This window comes from Notamacropus eugenii, chromosome 4 (genome assembly GCF_028372415.1).
Source record: "Notamacropus eugenii isolate mMacEug1 chromosome 4, mMacEug1.pri_v2, whole genome shotgun sequence".
In the NCBI taxonomy this organism is placed as follows: Eukaryota; Metazoa; Chordata; class Mammalia; order Diprotodontia; family Macropodidae; genus Notamacropus; species Notamacropus eugenii.
In genome coordinates this window covers 45,852,274-45,873,726 of record NC_092875.1, presented here as the reverse complement: position 1 = coordinate 45,873,726, position 21,453 = coordinate 45,852,274, and the positions used below count along the sequence as shown (strand labels likewise).

At 39.8% G+C, this 21,453-nt stretch overlaps 1 protein-coding gene across 1 annotated transcript in view; it reads left to right on the top strand.

Annotated features, from left to right (window-relative positions):
• The window catches only part of RIMBP2 (RIMS binding protein 2), a 475,720-nt gene that overhangs the window by 250,935 nt on the left and 203,332 nt on the right, over positions 1-21,453 (top strand). The window lies entirely within an intron of this gene.

Genomic DNA, 21,453 nt, shown 5'->3' with positions numbered 1-21,453 from the left:
GTATGGTCTGTGAGGAACAGCAAATGCCAGTGTAGCTAGACTATAGAGTGCATTGATGGGAGAGAAGTCTGAGAAGACTGGAGGAGTAGGAAGGGGTCAGGTTATAAAAGACTTTAAATGCCAAACACAGGATGTTTTTTATTTGATCCTAGAGATAATAGGGAGCCACTGGAGATTATATAATAGTAGGGTGACATGGTCCTACCTGTGCTAGAGGAAAACCACTTTGGCAGCTGAGTGGAAAATGAATTGGAGTGGAGAGAGTCTTGAGACTGGGGGACTAACCAATGGGCTATGGTTATAGTCTAGAATAGAGATGATGAAGTCCTGAAGAAGAATGATGCTTGTTTGAAAGGAGGAGGAGAAAAAGGAGGAGGATAAAGAAGAAGAGAAGGAAGAAGAAGAAGGGGAGGAGGAGAAGGAGGAGAAGTAGTGGTAATGGTGGCAGTGGTGGTGGTGGTGGTAGTAGAAAAAGAAGGAAGGAAAGAAAGAAAAAGGAGATATAAAAGAGATGTTTTGAAGATAGACAAATCTGGCAATAGATTTGGCAATAGATAGTGTGAGTGAGAAATTGAGGATGACACCAACATTGAAAGTCTGGGTGAATGGGAAGGTTGGGTGACATTGCTAAAAATATGGAAGTTTAGAGGAGAGGAGGCTTTAGGGAAAAATTAATGAGCTGAGATAATATGTTGATATAATATGTTGAGATGCCTTTGGGCATCATGTAGAATGTGGTTTTTGAGTTAGAGGAAGGCTTGTCTGCCCAGGTATCTGAGCCAGCCATCTCTGATTTCTGTTTAAGAGTTGCAGAAGGCATTCAGGATCATGGGGTCTTACTCCTTCGTTTTCAAATGAGAAAACTAAGACTCAGAGCTCTGGAGGCTTTGGACCAGTGTCACCAAATTTGATGTCCAAAGCTTATGATTGCAAGTGTAGGGCTCTTTACCCTATGACGCATCCAAGGATATTTTCAGAAACAATCTCAGGTGGTGCAAAGTAAGAGGAAACTGTTTTTGTGACACAGTGAGTCCTTGTCATTGATTAGTGTTGATTGACTCTCTCAGAAGCAGTTAATCAAGGGGATGCACTGTGTCAGACTGGCTCGCTCCAAGCATAGCAGATATGGAAAGATGAAAATGCATCCTTCAGGTTTTCTGTGATTTAAAGTTTGAGCTCATAAACCCAGAGCAGTGTCTGGAACATGATGATAATAGTAGCTAGCATTTCTATACCATGTCAAGGTTTGCAAAGTGTTTTATAAACATTATTTAATTTTTCTTCTCATAACAGCTCTACACTGTAGGTACTATTAGTATCATCCCCATTTTACAGATGTGGAACCCGAGGTAAAAAAAGATGACTTTTTCAGGGTCACACAGCTTGTAAATATCTGAGGCAATGTTTAAACTCAGGTCTCCCTGATTCTAGGTCTGACTGCCTTAGGCTCTACCTTTTAAGGAATGAACAGACTTGGAAAATATGTTTCACAATTTATCCTATCACTGCAGGAATGTGAAGGAAAATTAAATCGAAAGATAGAAGACATCCAGATAAGTCATGATTATTCTTAACTCCAGAGAATTGATACCCACTCTCCTCTCTACAAAGAGGTTGTTGACTCTCTCGGTACAGAATGGAACATTAGATATTGGACATGGTCATTGTATGGATACGTTTTGCTTAGGTGCCCTTAAGAACCATAGGGTACAAAGCACTAGTTCTGTAATCAGAAGCCCGAAGAGAAGGGGTATTAACCCTTTCAGAGGGCCATTCAACCACATGACCCCTCCAGGAGTATCTGTCTTCCTTTCAGAATATGATCCAACATTATTTAAGCTTTGTCAAGAAGACATAAGGAATCAAGGAGTTCAAACCCAGCTAGTGGCCAAGAGGAAAGATTTTGTCATCCAAGTCAGCACGTAAAAGGTGAATATGAAGAATTCAGAGAAACGTATGAAGACATATGTAGTGATACAATTTAATTTAATAAGTATTTATTTATTAAACACCTACTATGTGCAAGTCAGCTCGTTTCCCATCAGCTGCCTTCCTTGGACTGGATTTCATCATGATCATGCCTCTGGGAAACTCAGAGACTGAACTCATCCACTGAGACTGAATCAGTTTTGGTTCTCATACCTCATCAGATATTCACACCTCCATATCCTCTGTTCCTCTAATTGCCCTACCTCCCTTTTCTGCTTTATTTTGTATAGGATCTTTCTTCTTAGATCATAGGCTCCTTGAGGGTAGGGATTGCCTTTCTTTTTATTATTTGCATCCCCAGTGGTTAGCACTGTACCTGCCACATAGTAGGCACTTACTAAATGTTTATTGAGTATTGACTATTGATGTACTCAGTACTGTGTTAAGTCCTGAGTAGATAAAATAAAAAAGAAAACCATTTTTATCCTAAAGAAACTCATATTCTAGGGTTTGGGAGGTGGGATTGGGAGAAACAACATAGACAGAGCAAGGAGAGCAAAGATTAAAATGATAACAACGATAACATGCTGAATCAAACAAGAATTCACAGTCATAGTTGAAGGGACTCACCTCCTCTGCCATCAAGTCTAACCCATACACAGAAGAACATCCAGACTATAAGACAGCCAAGTGATCATGCAGACTCTGCTTGAAGACCTCCAAGGCACCATCTCTCAAGGTAGCTCATTCCACTTTGGGAAACTCTAATTATCAAGATATTTATCCTATTTAGTTTAAGGAGAGAATAACATACACATTCAATTGGGTATCTTACCCTACAGGAAAGTAGGCTGAAGGGGATGGGGGTGGATGATAGAAGGGAGGACAGATTGGGGGAGGGGGTAGTCAGAAGCAAGCATTTTTGAAAAGGGACAGGGTCAGAGGAGAGAATAGAATAAATGGGGAGGCTAGCATGGAGGAAAATATAGTTAGTCTTTCACAACATGACTGTTAAGGAAGTGTTTTGCATAACTACACATGTATAACCTATATTGAATTGCTTACCCTCTCAATGAGGGTGGGTGGGGAGGGAAGAAGGGAAAGAATTTGGAACTCAAAGTTTTAAAAACCAATGTTAAACATTGGTTCTTATATGCAACTGTGAAATAAGATGTATAGGCAATAGAAATCTATCTTGCCCTACAAGAAAGTGAGGAGGAGGAGGAGGAGGATAGGAGGGGGATAGGGTGTTTTAAAGGGGAGGGCAGACTGGGGGAAGGAGTAATCAGAATGCAAGTCATCTTGGAGAGGGGAGAGACGAGGGGAAATTTGGAACTCAAAATTTTGTGGAAATGAATGTTGACTAAAATAAATTAATACAAATAAAAAAGGGAAAAAATTACTTTAAATATAAAAAAGAAATTTATCCTGACATTAAGCCTAAATTCTTTAAGCATTTGCTATGTGCAAGGCTCTCTGTTAAGCACAAGAGAAATTCAGGGACAAATAGTACAACAACGTAGATCATGTCAACACAGAGAGATGATAGAATTCTAGCCAGTTAAGGTGACCCATGTTAGTACTGTAGTCAACAATCAATAAACTAATTAGGGGAATACAGTTTGTAAGGGCATGGGGATTGTCTGGATGATCATTGAGAAATATCTGTTTTGTCAAAATAAAATGAATTGATACTTTTAAAAAATGAAAATACATCTCTATGGATGGTGTTAAGATGAAATCTGGCCCAGGCTGATGATTTGATGAAAAATTCCTCCCCTCTGGCAACAGGACTCTTTCTCCTTTAGTTGATTAAAATCTTCTTTATACAGTCACCATTTTCAGCCTTGTTTTAAGAGCTAGGTAAACAGTTGAAATGAAAGGCAATTTCTCTTGTATCAGTAATTGATCCTTGTAAGACCCTTCTAATAGTTAACAAACCACTCTTGGGGCCAGGTAGATGAGGCCTAAGATGTTTGTATTTGGATGTTGATTGATCATAAAATAATAGATTTAGAACTGGAAGGTATGTCAAAGGCCATTGGGTCCAATTCTCTCTTTTTACCTATGGGAACCCTGAGGCACAGGGAAGATAATTATTTATCTATAGTTACATAGCTAGTAAGGGTAAGGAAAGAGATTTGGGCCCAAGTTTTCCCGTTCCAAGTCCAGAGCTCTGTCTGCTGTGCTGACGATGTTCAACGTCTTACTGAAATCACATTATGGGCCAGTCATAGGTCTGTTCCATGTCTGCTCCTTGCTCCCTGCTTTCCTGCTGTACCCATTCCCCACCTCCTATGTCTAGTCCTAAGATTCTGCCATTGGGAAATGTGGAGCTCTGGGGATATATTGAGAGCCCTACAGTTAGCTACAAGTGAGATATGTAGTACATAATGCTGGCAGAGAGCGAGTGATGCCTAAGAGAAGAAAGTCATGGAAACCAGCCAGAGTTGGGGGCAGGGAGGAGGTGCAGGCTAAGATTATTGTAAACCATGCTTATTATCAAATGAGATAATATTTGTAATGTGCTTAGCACAGTGCCTGGTACAGAGTAGGTACTTAATAAACTCTTGTGCCCTTCCCTTCTGTGTATGTCTTAAACTCTTGGATAAGAGTTTAAACTCTAGATAAATGAAAGTCATTATTTGTGGATGGATGGTACAATAGGGAGATCAGTGAGGTTTGGGGGTTTTGATAATTGCCCATCATTCCATCTTCCCCTATACTTTATTCCTCCAAATCCTATTGTGACCTGTTACAATCCCTAAGTATTTTTCCAGGCCATCATTCTGACTATTCGACTACACTTTGCTTCTTTCCCAATTTTGTTTTATTCCTTTTGTTTAATTCAACTTCATATTATCTTATCCTCTCTAGTACCTTCTCCTTTGTCTGATTAGTGTTCAGGCCTTGACAAACTCTGACCCTTTTCTGTTCCTGTCTACAAACTGAATGAAACTGAAAGTCATTTTACCATATTGCCTGGGTCCCCTACAAATTTTTGTTATCTAACCTCAACTGGGCAGCTATGTGGTGCAATGGATAGTGCATGGGAGTCTGGAGTCCGGAAGACCTGAGTTCAAATCTGGCCTCAAATATTTGCTGGTTGTATGAACCTGGCTAAATCACTTTACCTTGCTTGCCTTAGTTTCCTCATCTATGAAGTGAGCTGGAGAAGGAAGTGGCAAACCACTCTAGTGTCTTTGCCAAGAAAACCCAAAATGGCATCACAGAGAGTTGTACACAACTGAAACTGGCTGAACATCTACAACAGCTTCAACCAGGCCCTTGCTGTAGCAAGACAATTCCATGATGATGATGAATATTTATTATCACTACACCTAGCATTTATAGAATATGTTAAAGTTTTTTAAATTGTTTACAAATATTATCTCATTTGATTCTTCCAACAAACCTGGGAGGTAGGTGTTATAATTATCCTCATTTTACAATTGAGAAAACTGGGAGTGGGAGAGGAGATGTGACTAACTCACAGTCATACAGACAGTAAGTATCTGAGGTCAAATTCGAACTCAGGTCTTCCTGTCTTCAGATCCTGCCATTTTATCCATCTTTTATTCTTCCCTAACAGATTCTCTTTCCTTCTGTCCACAGCAGCTATTTCAAATCTTCACTTCTCTCTTTTTTCACACTACTCTTCCCTCAGCTAAGGACCACCCTCATTTTTTTCCTGAGAAAATCCAGGCTATTTACCATAAACTACCTCTTCATTCTTTTCCTTATCTTGAAACTACCATCATCCCCCACTACCTTGTCCTTTAGTCTCTAAAAACTTTGTAGTTCTTTCTCCTTACCAAGACAAACCCCTCTACATGTATCCTTGATTCCTAATACCTCTCGTCTTTTCTAGTAGGTTAGCCCTACCATCATTCTCCTTTATCTTCAGACTCTCCCTGTGTATGGTTTCCTTTCTTGTTGTGTACATCTTTAAATCTTCACCATCCTTAAAAACCCCTCTCTATCCCCTACTTTCCCCATCAGCTATCATCTTATGTTTTCTTTTTTTCAATCACATTCCTTACATAATTTGTCTGTACTTATTGCCTCTACTTCCTCTCCTGTCACTCTCTTCTCCACCCTCTGAAACCTGAATTCTAACCTCACCACTCAACTGAAATAGCTCTCTCCAAAGTTACCAGTGATCTAATTAGCAAATCTAATGACCTTTTTTCAATTCCCTCCCCTCTCAGATTTTATGTCTATATACACATATTTGAGAAAGAAGTTGTGCCTAGCAGATAGAGAGCTGATCTTAGAGCCATTAAGACTTATGTTCCAGTCTTTCAACTGACGTATACCCAGTATGTAACCTTAGATAAGCCATTTAATCCGTAAGTGCATTAGGCAATTCTCTGGGTTTTGTAGAAGGTGCCAACCTGCATTGGCACAGAGAGGGTGTCCACTCATGGGGAGTTCACCACGTCAATGAAGTCATAGCTCATTTCCTCTCCTTTTATACATTTGTTTAAATGCTCTCTCTCCAGCTCTATTGACCACCTTCTGCTAGAATATACACTTCTTGAGGGCCTGAAAACTATTTGAAATAATGGATAGATTACCTGACTTGAGTCAGAAAGAACTAAATGTGAATCCTGCCTCAGACATTTTCTAGCTTGCTGACCATTACCAAATCACTTACCGCTTATTTGTAAAATGAGCTTTCCCATTTGTAAAACAGATAGAATATTAGCACCATTTTACAGGGTCATCATAAGGGTTAAGTGAGATAATATATGTAAAACACTTTGTAAACTTCAATGCATCATATAAATGTTAATTATTGATATTATTATTGTTTTGACAGTGTATACCCAATACTTCATTCATAACTATAAGTCAAGTAATATCAGTGTAGGTATCAGTATCATAGAGTAGGTTTCTGGTCCGAGTGATGCCAGGGAAACTACCTCTGGCCATTAGATTCACAGAATCATAGAATTTGAGAGTTGAAAGAAACCTCATAGGCCACTTATTCTAACTTAGACTTAACCAAGAATGCTTTCTACGACATCTCCCTCAAGGAATCATATAGCTTCTCAAAGACCTCCTTCAAAGAATGGTCTGTCTCAAGAGGTAATGAGCTCCCCATGCACAAACTGGATGACCTCTTACCTCAGATGTTAAATGGGGGCACTCCTCTTGTGGAGGAGTTGAATTAGATGGCTGCTCAGGTCTCTTTCAACTCTCATATTCTGTGATTCCTGCAAAGAGAAACCCACTTCTTTTTGAGGCAACTCAGCCTACTTTTGGATACCTATAAGGTACCCTATGAATATTACCTAAGGTATGAGTTCTTCACCTTTTATGTGTGTGTCATAGACTCCTTTGATAGTATGGTGAAGTTTATTGACTCCTCAGAATTAGGTTTTTAGATGCAGAAAGTAAAATATATAGAATTACAAAGGAAACCACTTGGAAATAAAGTTATAATTCTTTCCCATTCAAGTTCATGAAACTCTTGAATTCTACCCATGGATCCCTTGGGTGTGTTCCTTCCCTGATCTAAGAAATTCTCTAGTGCTGGTGCTACCCAGAACCTACAGTGTGGAGGCTAGTACCTCAGACAGTTTGTAACCATCACACATGACATGGGGCAGTGCAAAAACTCCAACACATCGCTCCAGGGCTGGCTTTAAAAAGAATTGTTTAAAAAAGAAACAGCAGTCTACAAGGCAATTTGAGCCCCACTCAGAAATGAACATGAGTCTATTCATTTTCATCTTCCCTTCCCAAGTACAAGAGGCCAGTAATGTTCACCTGCTGGGCCATGTGGTTGTCATGACAACTGCTGATATCCCTGTTCAGCATTGCATCCTCTTTGTTCATCACAATCAGTCTGGTTTGTTGAAACATCTTTCTCCAAGCTACTCTACCACAGCAACCTTTTAATTATTGTTTTAAAAAGTGAAGCCAGATCATCATGAAGTTTTGCCAAGCCTGGGACATATGTTTTTATAGCAAGACTGCAAACAGTTTCCCCCGTCCTGGTGTATCTGCTGGATTGTTTATAAGGGCTATTATGTGATCATCTCTTAACAAGTTTAGAGAAAGATTTCCAAGGTTAAAGAGGAACTGGACAGAAAAGTCCCTGCCATTTCCTTTTAGATCAGGAAGGGCAACCTGAAAACTATTACTTTGCATGTGGATCCTTTCCTAATTAAAAAAAATCTGAAAACTTCCTAGGAGACATGAATTTGAATGACTGGTCAAAGCATTTCCCTTCCATTTTGTCTTGACTTCTTCCCTTAGATGCAACCCTGAATGGTTTCCCCATAGCTTTTTAGACCCAATCATGCAAAAAAAGTCTTCATGATCCACATGTTTATTGGGAAGGGGGGTCACTTAGTCATTTATTGACACAGGTAGTAGGTTGTAACTGGACCTTCCAAATCTGCCCACTCCAAATGCAGTGATTTTTCCGCAGCATAACACTGTCTCCTCAACTCCCTGACTCCTGAAGGATGTTCCACCCCCAATATGTAGGTACATCTTCACCAGCTTCTCCTGATTCCTCAAATGATCACTTTAAAAATTTGCCTCTGATTGTTTTTAGATACCTTCTAGGCTTATATTGAAATATTCAGATAAATCTATGATCTCATCAATATGAATTTTCCTTCTAACCATGAAGATTGCAACCCATTCATGTCTGCCTGTATCATGTGGCACTTGTCTCTCATCAGTTCACCAAAGGGGAGTCCATCCAATATGCTGGAAGCTTTCCTTTCTTTCTCCCAAGATTTCATGAGTACCATTGGAGTACTCTGGGAGTCTACCTGTCAGCTCTCTCACTCACATAATCAGCTTATCCTTTCTTCCTACCTCATAATTCCTCAGTGACTTCTTTTACTTCTGCTCTTCTGTGGAGTTCATGTGGCTATAGATTTACAGCTGGAAGAACATCTTCAAGGCCATCCTGTTCAAACCTCACTCCCTATTTTGTAGATGAGGAAACTGAGGCCCAGGAGGGTAAAGTAACCTTGCCTTGGGCAGTCACTTAAATTCATGAAGTGCCAGGCAGCTAGGTGGTGCAGTGGATAGAGTGCCAGGTTTGAAGTTAGAAAGACTCACCTTCCTAAGTTCAAATCAGACTGCTGTCTGGATCTTTTGTTGCTGAGTCATGTTCAGTCCTGTCTGACTCTCCATGACCTCATTTGGAGTTTTCTTGGAAAAGATATTGGGGTAGTTTGCCATTTCCTTCTCCAGCTCATTTTACAGATGAGGAAACTGAGGCAAACAGGGTGAAGTGACTTGTTCAGGATCACATAGCTAGTAAGTGTCTGTGGCTGGATTTGAACTCCTCCTCACTGCAGCCATGACCAAAATCCTACATTGGACGTTTACTATCACTTAACTATCACAGGTCTCAGTTTCTTTGTTTATAAAATGCAGGGATTGAACTGAAGGGCTTCTTATTTCTCATCTGTGTCTAGTTCTAGAATCAAAAGTCAAAAGGATAATATATACGACTGCAAAAATATAACTAGAAAGACAAAACTGGGACAACAGAGTTCAGATCAAATAAAACAGTCAAATCATTCAACAAGTATTTATTAAGTGCTATTCACTATCCTAAGTGCTGGTGGCACAAAGGAAAATTTGTAAATAGTCCCTGCTCTTAAGGAGCCTATATCTAATAGGGTAAGTAGGTGGTGAAGTGGATAGAGCATGGGGCCTGGAAGCAGAAAGACCTGAGTTCAAATCTAACCTCAGATGCTTACTGGCTGTGTGACCCTGGGCAAGTCATTTAACCCTGTTTGCCTCAGTTTCCTCATCTGTAAGATGGGCTAGAGAAGGAAATGGCAAACCACTGTAGTATCTTTGCCAAGAAACCCCAAATAGGATCACAAAGAGTAGGGAAGAATTCTACAAAAATAAGAACCTCTTGACGCTAAACGCAGAGCTTTTCCTAGTCTACCCCCCATGAGCTTTTTAGAGATAGACTAGGAAGCCTTATGCAATTATCAGTGGAGCCATGACTGTTTCCTTTTGTGTGAATTTATTGTCATCTGCAAATCACGTATAAGGTGCCAGGGGCATTTCCAACGTAGCAAGCTCTGGTCCACTTACAAGCTATCTAAATCTAAGGACCTTTGGCCTCCTATAACTATGAGAAGACATTGATTCATTAGCATTTCTGCTCATCAAAACTCACAAATTATCTGAAAACACCCCAAGTAACATCAATTACCATCTGTTCTTTCCCTAAACCCAGGAAACCAATTACTATTCTAATCCCTTCTCAGAGGAAGGAGCTCTCCATGTTTCAGTGTCAATGCCCTCTCAGCTCAGGATTGGGGAATCAGGCCTCATGGGTGTCAGCTCAAGTGTTCTGGCAAGCACACCCATTATCCGCCTTAACACATGGCTCAGGAAGCTGCTCTACTGGAGGAACGTTTTGCCTGATGGTTCATTTATTTCAGATGAAGTGGGAAACCACTGGATGCATTGCTATCCCTGTAATCTAATTGTCTGTACCCAAGGTGATTTTTCTGAGTTTTGTCCCAACGTCTAGTGGAAGGTCTAGGCTACTTGGAGATTTGAAACTGGTCATGAGGACGAGTGATCTATGTACCCTGTGATGCATTTGAATTGAATTGCATGGAGCATTTATTAACCACTGACTATGTTCTTTCTGGGTCCCTCTGGGTATTTGAGGGGAAAAAGGCATTTTAAAAAAATGAGTCAGTTGTTGCCCTCAAAGAGCTTATATTCTATTGGAAACGGGGAGGGGGGCAATATGTATACAGAGAAGTAAATGGGAAACAGATACAAAGTAAATACAAAGTAATTTCAAGGCATCTAAAATTCCCATAAAGGGGAAAAAAGAAACTGGATCTTTGAATAGACACTTGAAATGACAGGCATGGTGGTAATCACTAACATTTATGCAGCGCTTTAAGACATCTAAAGTCCTTTACGTTTCATCCTTACAAAAGCCCTGGAGGTTGGTGTTATAATTAGCCCCATTTCTTAGATGGGGAAACTAAGACTGATAGAAGTTGGGCTATTGTTGACCCCATTATACAGATGAAGAACCTGAGGCAGATAGAGATTTAAGTGACTTGCCTAAATTCACACAGCTAGCCTGTATCTGAACTTGGGACTTCCCAATTTTAAACCCCAAGCTCTACGCACTGCACCATACCTTATTTGATCCTTGCACTGATCCTGATAGATGAGGAAACCGAGACCCATTGCTAAAGTAACAATGTGTGTTCAAGGTGATCACATCTTGTAATCTTTCTATTGTATCCCATAATTGACCTCTTCTCCCCCTGCCATTACCTGGTAACATTCTCATACCCAAGGCAGATTGAGCAGGTTATGTTGAATGCAAATTAAACTATCAGGACTATTTATTTCATTGTGGAACTAGCTCAGTGATGTAAATCTCTCGCCCTGGGATTCAAGGCCCTCTACCATCTGGCCCTAACCTACTTTGGCAGTCCTATTTCTGTTGCTCCTCTATATTAAGCCCTTTTCTATAACTAAACTTATCTGTACAATGTTCCTCAAGCATGTTATTTTCCCTTTCTGTGAATACCACCCCCACATATATGCATGTGTGTATGCACATAAACATACACGAACACACATATATATAAACATGCATGCACACACATGTAAACACAAACACTTCTCTGCTGCGCCCAATGAGTCATTCTCCAAGACCTACTTCCTCCATAATGCTGCCATCTTAGGAATGAAAGATTTTCTTTAAAATGATCGTAAGTCTATGAGTAAGGTGAATCCAAGGATTTCCTGTCTATGTTGTGCCCATCTTTCCCCAACTTGAACAAGATTTCAGAACCAGAGGGGACCTCAGTTGGCCATCTCCAACCTATACCCCAACAAACAAATATTCTCTGCAGTTCTCCTGTCAAATGGGCATCCAGCCTCTGCTTGAGAATGGAGAGAGTCAGTGAGAACTCACTGCCTCCTGAGGCAGGTCATTACACTTAGGGACAGCTCCCATTGGGAGGAAGTCTTTTCTGACATCCAAACTAAATGTGCCGCTTTGCATTGTTCACCCATGGATCCTTGTTCTACCCTCTGGGATCACACAGAAAGTGTCTTTTCTGTCTGCCATGACAGCTTTTTAAAATAGTTGAGGACAACTAATTTATTCCCCAATTTTCTCCTCCACCCTGTGGATAGAGTACTGGGTTCATCTTCTTGAGTTCAGATCCAGTTTCAGACACTTACTAACTGTGTGACCCTGGGCAAGTCACTTAACCTTGTTTGCTTCAGGTTCCTCATATATAAGATGAACTGGAGGAGGAAATGGCAAAATATGTTGGTATCTTTGTCAAGAAAACCCCAAAATGGGGTCACAAAGAATCAAATATGCCTGAACAACAAAATCTTTCCCTCACCAAGGCTTCTCCTCCTCAGCTAAATATTCTTTTTCACCTCAGCTGATCCCCCCAAGGCATGATCTCATAGTCAGTCAAATAGCATTTATTAAACACCTACCATGTGCTGAACACTGTGCTAAGCCTTTCAGTTGTGGGTTCCCTTGTAATATCCATATAAAATAATATAACATCGATATAATATCTGTACAAACTTTATCTATATAAAATATAAAACTGCTAAAGAAAGTTTATCAAACTTTTTTAACAGATTATTTACAAACATTAGATATATTTGTTAACCCTTGTTTTGTTCCTTTTTTTTTTTTTTTTCACATTTATGCCTCATCTCCTTTGTTAGACTATGAGAGGTTTGAGGGCAGGGAACCCATTTGATCCATCTTTGTAATTCCCTCCACCCCCACTATGGGGCCTTGTACAGAACAAGTGTCCAATGAATGGCTGTAGATAGATAGCCTCACTTTTCTGCTCCAAAATTGTTTTCGTTTAGGTTGCAAAGCCCCAGGCTTTCTTGGTATTTGGTAGATGGTTGTTTTATTTTTTTCCTTTTAATCAAAATGTCACCCACTTATTTTTATTGGAGGAAAAGGGATTCTTTCTGAGCATTTTCAGCTCTCTCTCTCTCTCTCTCTCTCAATTTCTTTTGGACATGAGACTCTCCTCAGGATGAGGGTGTGGGAAGTGATTGGCATGTCTGAGCCCGACACAGAGCAAGGGGAAGTGGGATGTGTGATGGTGTTGGGAACTCTTGGCTCAGAGCTGGGAGCCTGCTGAGCTCCCCAGATAAGCATATGAAGCACTGATTTTTTTCTTATTTCAATCCAAAGGCAAATTGCAGCCTTTCTTTCTCTCCAGGAGCTTTTAAATTCACTCAAGTGGTATCTTCTGCATAGCACAGTGAAAAGAGCACTGAGTTTGGAGTCAGAACTGGCTTCACATCCCAATTCTTTCTTACTGTCCTTTCTTTCTTAAGATCACTTCATCTCCTTTGCCTCCAGTTTTCTCATTGTTTTGAACATCTAAGCTGGTCCCTCAGCAACTGGTCACTCCAGTGTTGGACTACCTTGTGGATCCATATCCACTCAAAATCCTAGCGCCTGAGTCCCTATCAATGTATTCACCTTTACTAATTTATCAGAGGACATAATAGTTGAACCACAAAAGCATTTCATTAAATATCATCAGAGGGATAGTAGTAATAAAATATTTCCATCATATCTTGAGTATACGTGCTCACAAATGTTTTCATTATCAATAGAAAGAATGAATACATGTAGAGAACATGTGTGGAGAGTCACACATATATGGATCCTATATGTTCAGGGCATATTTGTGGAGGACCAGCTCATGACTTTGATCTGTAATACTGCCCAATGCATCTGGTAATGTTACCTTACTAGTTCTGCTGGGCTTGTTTCCTATTGTTTCCCAGTGGCATGATGCCTCTGCCAAGTCTGTAATCACTGCCAGGCATGTGGCTATGGCCTGTAATCTCTATTAGATTTTGTTACTTATTGGGGCTTTACTTCATGTTGCTTCAGTGATTCCACAGTCCCTGCTGCTTACTTCCAAGAATGGTTTTACTAGGTAATAAGGTATTACTCCCCTCTGTTTCTAACTTCTGGCTTTAGGAGTTCTTAGCTTTAGGTGTTGACATTTCCTCAGAGGAGGAGGAGTTGGGCTCTGCCTTTGCCCTCTTAGCTTAATACTCAGAACATCTTTTCCTAGAGTTCTTTTCATAAAAGCAAAACCCTAACACACCCAGTCACTGGAGTAGATGGGGGATGAATCATTAGCAGCTTTTCTACTTTTGAGGTAGTCTGTTTCTCAAAACTATAATGGCAATGGGTGCTTACTCTTCAGGAGATTCCTCACGCCCGTCCCCAAGCTCTTTGAATTTGGATGTGTGATGTTTAAAAAGTTTGAGAGACATAGTTTCTGGATAATCAATCATTTTATTAATAATGCTATCATATTACTAATAAAATGGCTCAGTGACACTCTCGAATACCAAAGACAAATCATGGTGATGGGCTCACAGTATATTGCTCTGGGAAGAGTAGGTGTTCCTGAGGGTGGCAATCAACTCTGATTCGTTAATAGCTGGGAGTGAATGAAAATTGCAATGAGAGGTGGACCTATTCTAATGAGGGATTGGGGGAATATAATTTTGATTTTGTCATTTACTTCTAAATTGCCTAGCCTTGGACAATCTAATCAAAGAATCTATCCCCCACCCAAACCTGTGTAGAGCACAATGGGTTTCCCCACCTTAGATTAAATTCCTTGTAAGGTTGGGTTGAGTCTGAATAAGATTGAGGAGAAAGTTAATTGAGTCTCATGATCAGCAGTGTCCTTCAGACACTGAACAACCTACAGGCTTCTGAAAAAATCTTGGTCCTAATTCAATAACTGATTATTGATATGAGAGGGAAAGAATCATTTCTCTCAGATGCAAAGGCATAATGTATTTATTGCTACTATTGTGCTTGATGTTTATGATTCAGCTGAAAATAGTTTCCTTATTTATCCCTTTTTAGTTTTTAAATGTTTGTTTTTGTTCTGTTCATGTTCAGCATGATTTCGGTTATTGCTTTTTAAAAATTCATTTGATGCATAATAAATTTTTGGCCATCCTTTCAGTTTTATTTATTTTTATTTTATTTATAATTATAATTTTTATTTGTTTTTATATATTAAATATATATTTTAGATATATGTTTTTATATATTAAATATATTATAAATCTAATGTTTATGAATATTTTAAATATAAACATATATTCATGTTTATTATTATTCATATGTATTCAGTATCTATCTTTATTTTTTAAATATTTTTCTTGTAAGGAACAGATTATAGAGTTTTGCTTACTTATCCAATCTGGTACTCTTTTTCATTTTATTGGATTGTTTAATCAATTTACATTTGAAACTATAGGAATTAGGTCTATCTCTTCCTCCGTCTGTAATATTGAGTTTTTTTCAAGTTGTGTTTTTTCCTCCTCTTCTTTTATCAATACAGTATTATGTTCCTTCAGTTACTTTATCTTTTTTAAGTTACCCCCATTCTCACTGACTTTCTTCCCCTTCACCCTGATCCCCTCCTGTCATTTGTTACTCATTTTGCCTTTGGCTTTTGCTTATTAGCTCCTTATCTTCTGCTATTTTATCTGGTTACATAATTCTTTCCCCATTTTTTTCTCCTTTCAGTCAAATAAATTCCTTCTTTTCTCCTCCATTTCAATTAGTTCTGTTTATTACTTTTTATTTTAGTTTCATTTTGCACCCCTTTCCAAAAAAGATTTCTCTCATTTTCTTCATTATCGACCCTCTCTTTCTGTCTGCTCTACACTCTCTTTCTCTGATTCATGATCTCTATAATTATCTGCTCTCTTTCTTTTCTCTGTATTCCTTATGTGATCAAAACTCCCAAAGTATCCATTCTAGACTCTCCCTTCTAGATGGTTTTTAGCTCTGCCTTACAGAGCTTGCCTTATGGATTCCTCTTTTCCACTGTGCCTCATTCTCAGAACAATACCAATTACTGCAGCTGTTAGAGAGGACATTGCCCCCTGATAGGGCTCCTCCTCCACCATGTCCCTGATGAGGCTGCCGACCATTGATCAATACCCTCCTCTGGTTACCTTTTTTTCCCCATTTGCCTCAAAATCTTTTCCCTGGGTTCATACTTTCCTACTCCTCCAGGTGTTCCAACTCATCTCTTCCTGATATAGGATAATTACACTTACCAAGCACCAAATCTCCTAGACCATACCCAGCTCAAGGTCCCCCTCTCCCTTCACAGTCTGTCTGTCTTGGTGCATTCATCAATGGAACTACCATGCAAAGTCTCCTTCTTTTCCTTCCCCCACTTTTAATCCTTCCCACCTACTCCTTAACCACTCTCCTACAGCTTCTTCCTTCTTCCCTATATTGCTAGTTCTAGATTTGACCCTGGAATATCACACATTCCTCTTTATTCCTGTTTTGCTCCTCCCTTTCATGTACTCTCCTGTGTTGTAATGTAGTCCTACTAAGGGTGTCATTCGATTGTGTTTATAATGTCCCAGAACCTTCTCTTCTGTGTTACCTCTACAGAACTTCTGCCTTCACTCTTATCTCCTTATGTACATTTAGAAAAAAAAATTCTTTCTGGTCTCTGTATTTATTTTGTCGCTCTCCTTGACTTCTTCATTTATTCATTCTCCTTCATTTCTGTTGTTTGGGAGAGTTAAGAAGTAAATAATCTCCTCTGATTTTCTTTTGGAAAATGTTCAAATGCTTCTTTATTATCGAGCATCCTTTTTTTTTTTCATGTATGGCTAAACTTCTATTTGCAAATTAGGACATCCTGGGCTGCATAATGAACTCCATTGCTCTTTGAAACATATTATTCCATTACCTCCTATCTTTTCTGGTAGGTGAAGAATAATCTTGTGTATTTAAATTTCTTTTCCTTTGTACTTGAAGATGTTTTCCTGATCATATGTAGAACCTCTTTCTGAACTGAATTTTTGATGTCCAGAAGTTCTGGGCAGTTCTCTTCTATTATTTTTTGCATTATCATTTTAAAGTTTTTTCTTATCATGTTCTTCTGGAAGACCTATTGTTCTTGGGTTGTCTCTACATATCCTGTCCTTGAGATCATTATGTTTTGCTTACATAGTGAGCATATTTTAAAAAAATCTTAGCGTTTTTTTTTTTGCTTCTCTTCTTTTAGATTGTCCTTCCTTTTTGCATATTTGCATTCCCAATTCATTGTTTTCTCTTTTGTTTCTTTTATGAGACCTACCATTGCAGATTCTAGTTTTTCTGTTCCACTTGTTATCATAAATCCTGCCCTTATTTTTCTCATTTATCTTTTGAGAAGATAAGAAGTTCCACCTAATAAAGAAGAGTATGTTGCGTGGTTCCATGTTCTCACATTTTACAAGACCCTGTCTCATCAAATGTTTATTAATTTTCTTTTGTTTTGTAGTTTTTATTCATAGATGCTAAATCTACGAGGCCATGTTTCCTTCTGTTGTTAATGTTTTCACTATTGACATAGCCACTTATGTTTGAGGTCTTTGAGTTTTCTTCTTCCTGAGATCTTTGGTGATTTCAGTCTCCACTTCCCCAATTTTCCCTTCTTCCCTTTCTGATTTTATCCTCTGGTGGTTTCCTTGGGAGCTGGTTCTCAAAGATTTTTAGCCTCCTCTCACACTGGAAAATTCATGATTCAACATCCTACTCTGCCCCAAGTGACTTTTGGGTGCTCAGAACTGGATTCAATTGGATGTGCTTTTTTTCTCAGGCTTAGTAGAGTTCTGCACAGTCCCTTTCAGGCCCTTCCCACCCTCCCCACTCACCTGCCACATAGGTTCTAGCCCTGATTTCTTATCCCACTCTCTCTAGGCAGTTCAGAGAGTTTCCATGCTAGTGTTAAGAGGTTATACACCCTGGCACTGACAATTCACACTGGTTCTACAAGGTTCCTGTTCATTGAAGCACCAGTAGTTAAGGGCTTTGCTACTGCTGGTGCTGCATAGTAGGCTTTTGCTCCTGAAGAGTTGCTACTTTCCCTGCTATTGAGCAAACTTCTGCAGCCTGAAGCCAGAGTCTCCTTCAAATTGGAAAAAGGGAGGAGGGACCAACGTATGGGGTTGGGTTTTGTTACAAGCCTCAACCTCTGTGTCAGGTTCTTGAGCTAGTAAAGCTTTGCTGCTGGTAGTATGAGAGGTGGGGGAGGGATACTGAGTGATCTTCAGATCAGCAAACATGAATTCATGAGGTTTTGGGGTTATTTTAACTCTTTAATCTGGCTGCCCTAGACCATGGAGACAGTTGAAGTTTCTTATCTTTGGTCCAGATTTCTGTTTTGGGAAGTTTTAAGAGGTCATGGGGATCTGAGGAAATGTCTGGTCCTCCATCTCGTTGCTCACATGGTCTGGAAGTCAGCTGGTCCCAAGTACTTGATGCCTAGAAGCACCCTGGCTGACCAGGACAAACCTTTGTGTTTGACAAGACCTTCTATCTACTTTTTAACCCCAACTTCCTGGTCCAAAAGCAGGGACTGTTTTAGTCTTTCTTTGTGGCACGCTAAACACTTAAGAAATGTTGCTTGACTGACTGTTTAAAGTACTGAATTCAATGACAGAGGCACACACCTAGGTATGGTTTGAAAATTGTGTCCCCTTTGCATGACTGACCATGGGAGGAAAGTAGAATTTAGAACTGGAAGGAGATCTTGATAAGTGTTTAGTTAAACAGCTTAATTTTCCAGATGAGGAAACAGGCTCCTCAACATCCAGTGACTTCAGAGAACTAGTCTAAGAGAGAAAATCTGGGTTCAGATCCTGCCCTTGACACTTACTAGCTGTGTTATCAATGCCATACCATTTTCTCTGAGTTTCACTTCCTTTATCCATAAACTGTGGATAATGCATGTAATGGCTCTCTTATTGTTGTTCTAGTTTGGTTGATTAGTCCTATCAGACTCTTCCTGATCCCATTTAGGGTTTTCTTGGCAAAGACATTGGAGTGGTTTGCCATTTCTTTCTCCAGTACATTTTACAGATGAGGAAACTAAGGCAAACAGGGGTAAGTGACTTTCCCAGAGTCACACAATTAGTAAGTGTCTGAAGGTGGATTTGAACTCAGGTTCTCCTGATTCCAGGACCAATGCTCTATCCACTGCTCCATCTAAAACCCACAAACCTTTGTGATAGTTTATTGTGATAGTCCAAATGAATTAAAGCACATTTCAAACTCTAAAGCACCATCTACAAGTCCATTGTTGTACCTACTGCTGCTGACTTCAGTCCCTCATCTCCAAGGTTACAGAGAGAGTAATAGTAGAGCCATGGATCACACTCACATCCTCTGACTCTGACTTGCATCTTCATTGTAGTGAATGAAATTTGGCTTCCCACAACATACATACCTATCTGCCATGGAAAACAGAATTTTTTGGCATTAATATGCCTGCATTTGTGAAGGTGTATTGAACAGTAGCCATTACTGGACCAAGATTTAGAGTTGGCAGAGACATTAGAGGCCATCAGACCTAGTCCAAGGTCCATAGAAGGTAAGTCATTTGCCTAAGGTCACATGAATAGTAAGTGGCAGAAACAGAATCTGAACCTAGATCTTCTGAGTCCAAATCCAGCCCACCTTCTACTCCACCACTGCTGTACCCCACCTTAAATATTGCACCCTAGGTGGCCGACTCCTTGTCTCTGCTTTCTATGGAGAAACACACTGAGAAGTCAGGTGCAGCTCAAATACGTATTACTCTTATCTTTTTCTCACAGTCCCTTCTCAGTCTCTACGTTCACAGCCAAGACCTTCCCTTGTTCAGACTTGACACAGGACAATAAATCAGGGATTTCATTTCCCTCTTGTGCTGGGAGGCGATATAATCTTCCATAACTCATTGTGGGGATCATAATGCTTCCATTGACTTTTATGATGTCCTGAGGCCTCAGAATGATAACCATTTGAAAATAATTTCAATAGCAAACGTTAGTGTGAAATGTGGACATCTGATTAAAGTTATACTAACTCTGCTAACAGAGTTAGAAGATGATACATGAAAACATCCTCCCTTTGGAGCCCATCTTCTGCTGAAGTTCATATTCCCCAGTTTGTCAAGTACATCATCATAGGAGCCAATCAATTGTTTCACTCATGTTTGACTCTCTAAGACTTCATTTGGGGTTTTCTTGGCAAAGACATTGGAGTGGTTGCCATTTCCTGCTCCAGCTCATTTTACAGATGAGGAAATTGAGGCAGACAGGGTGAAGTGACTTGCTCAGCGTCACACAACTAGTAGATGTCTGAGGCCGGATTTAAAGTCAAGTCTTCCAGACTCTAGGTCTGGTGCTTTATCCACTGAGCCCCCTAGCTCCCTATATGAACTGAAGTCCTTGGTTAATAAACAAGAGGATTAAACCAGATTTCTTAGTCTGGATTAGGGCATTTTGCTGCAGAATCATGAACAAAGTTTCTTTCACTCCAATTTACCCCATACATGTCTTATTTGAGCATGGCTGGGTACAGGTTGTCTCTCCCATTAAAAGGTGAGCTCCTTGCAGACTTTATCTTTGCCTTTCTTTATAACTTCAGCACTTAGCATGGGGCCAAACACATATTGTCAATAAAAGTTTATTGACTGGGGGATCTTTCTTAGTCTTTGAGGGATGGTCCTTAAATGTCAACCTGTCCTTCAGGCTCTCTCCTCACTTCTGCCTCATGGAATCCTTGGGAAGCAGCACAGTATAGTGTGTCCTTCCACTGGCTTAGAGTTAGGAAGATCATGGTTCAAATATTACCTCAAATACTTATTGTGTGACCCTGGGCAAGTCATTTAACTGCCATGTGTGTTCGTTTAATCAGATGCAAAATAAGGTGGATCTGATGCTTCTAAACTCTGCCAAGCTGTGATCCTCCAGTTTGTATATTCCTTTAAAGAACAACTCATATGCCACCTTCATGTATGAGGCCTTTCCAACTGCCTCCAGGCACTGGAGTTCTTCCTTGAAATTACTTTGTTTTACTCTTGGTCTAATTTGTATTTAATTCTCTGTATCTATAGCTCTTCTCAGTAAAATGTAAGTTCCCTGAGGGCAGTGACTAGTTGATGTTTGTCATTCTGAAGCTGGGCTTTGAATGAGACCCCTTTTGTTACTCTTTAAAATTGGGCTACATTTATATCCCCATCACCTACCATCATTATTATATTTATAGCCACCTAGCATCATTATTCCATGCACAGAGTAAGTTCTTAATCATTGCTTACTGAATTGAATCCTTTATAAAGAGGAGAAAGTTAAAAGCAGTGTTATTCCAGCCTAGCCAGGTAGCCATCCTTGGGCAGCTTGCCATCTGCTCTGGTGCAGAGCTCCATCTCTCCCTCTAGATCCTAGACCCTAGACATGCCTCAATAGATTAAACCTATTTTCTGCTTCCCTCAGAAGCAAAATGCATAGACTTTCGAAATCCCACCCTGGGTCTGAGCTGATCTGTTAGGTGAGTGTGTATGGACTTCATGAACCTAAGCCACCATATCTAACCAGTCCCACAACAGGCTTCCCAGCATATCCAGTCATCTGCCCTTGCCATCTTACTGTCTGTCTTTT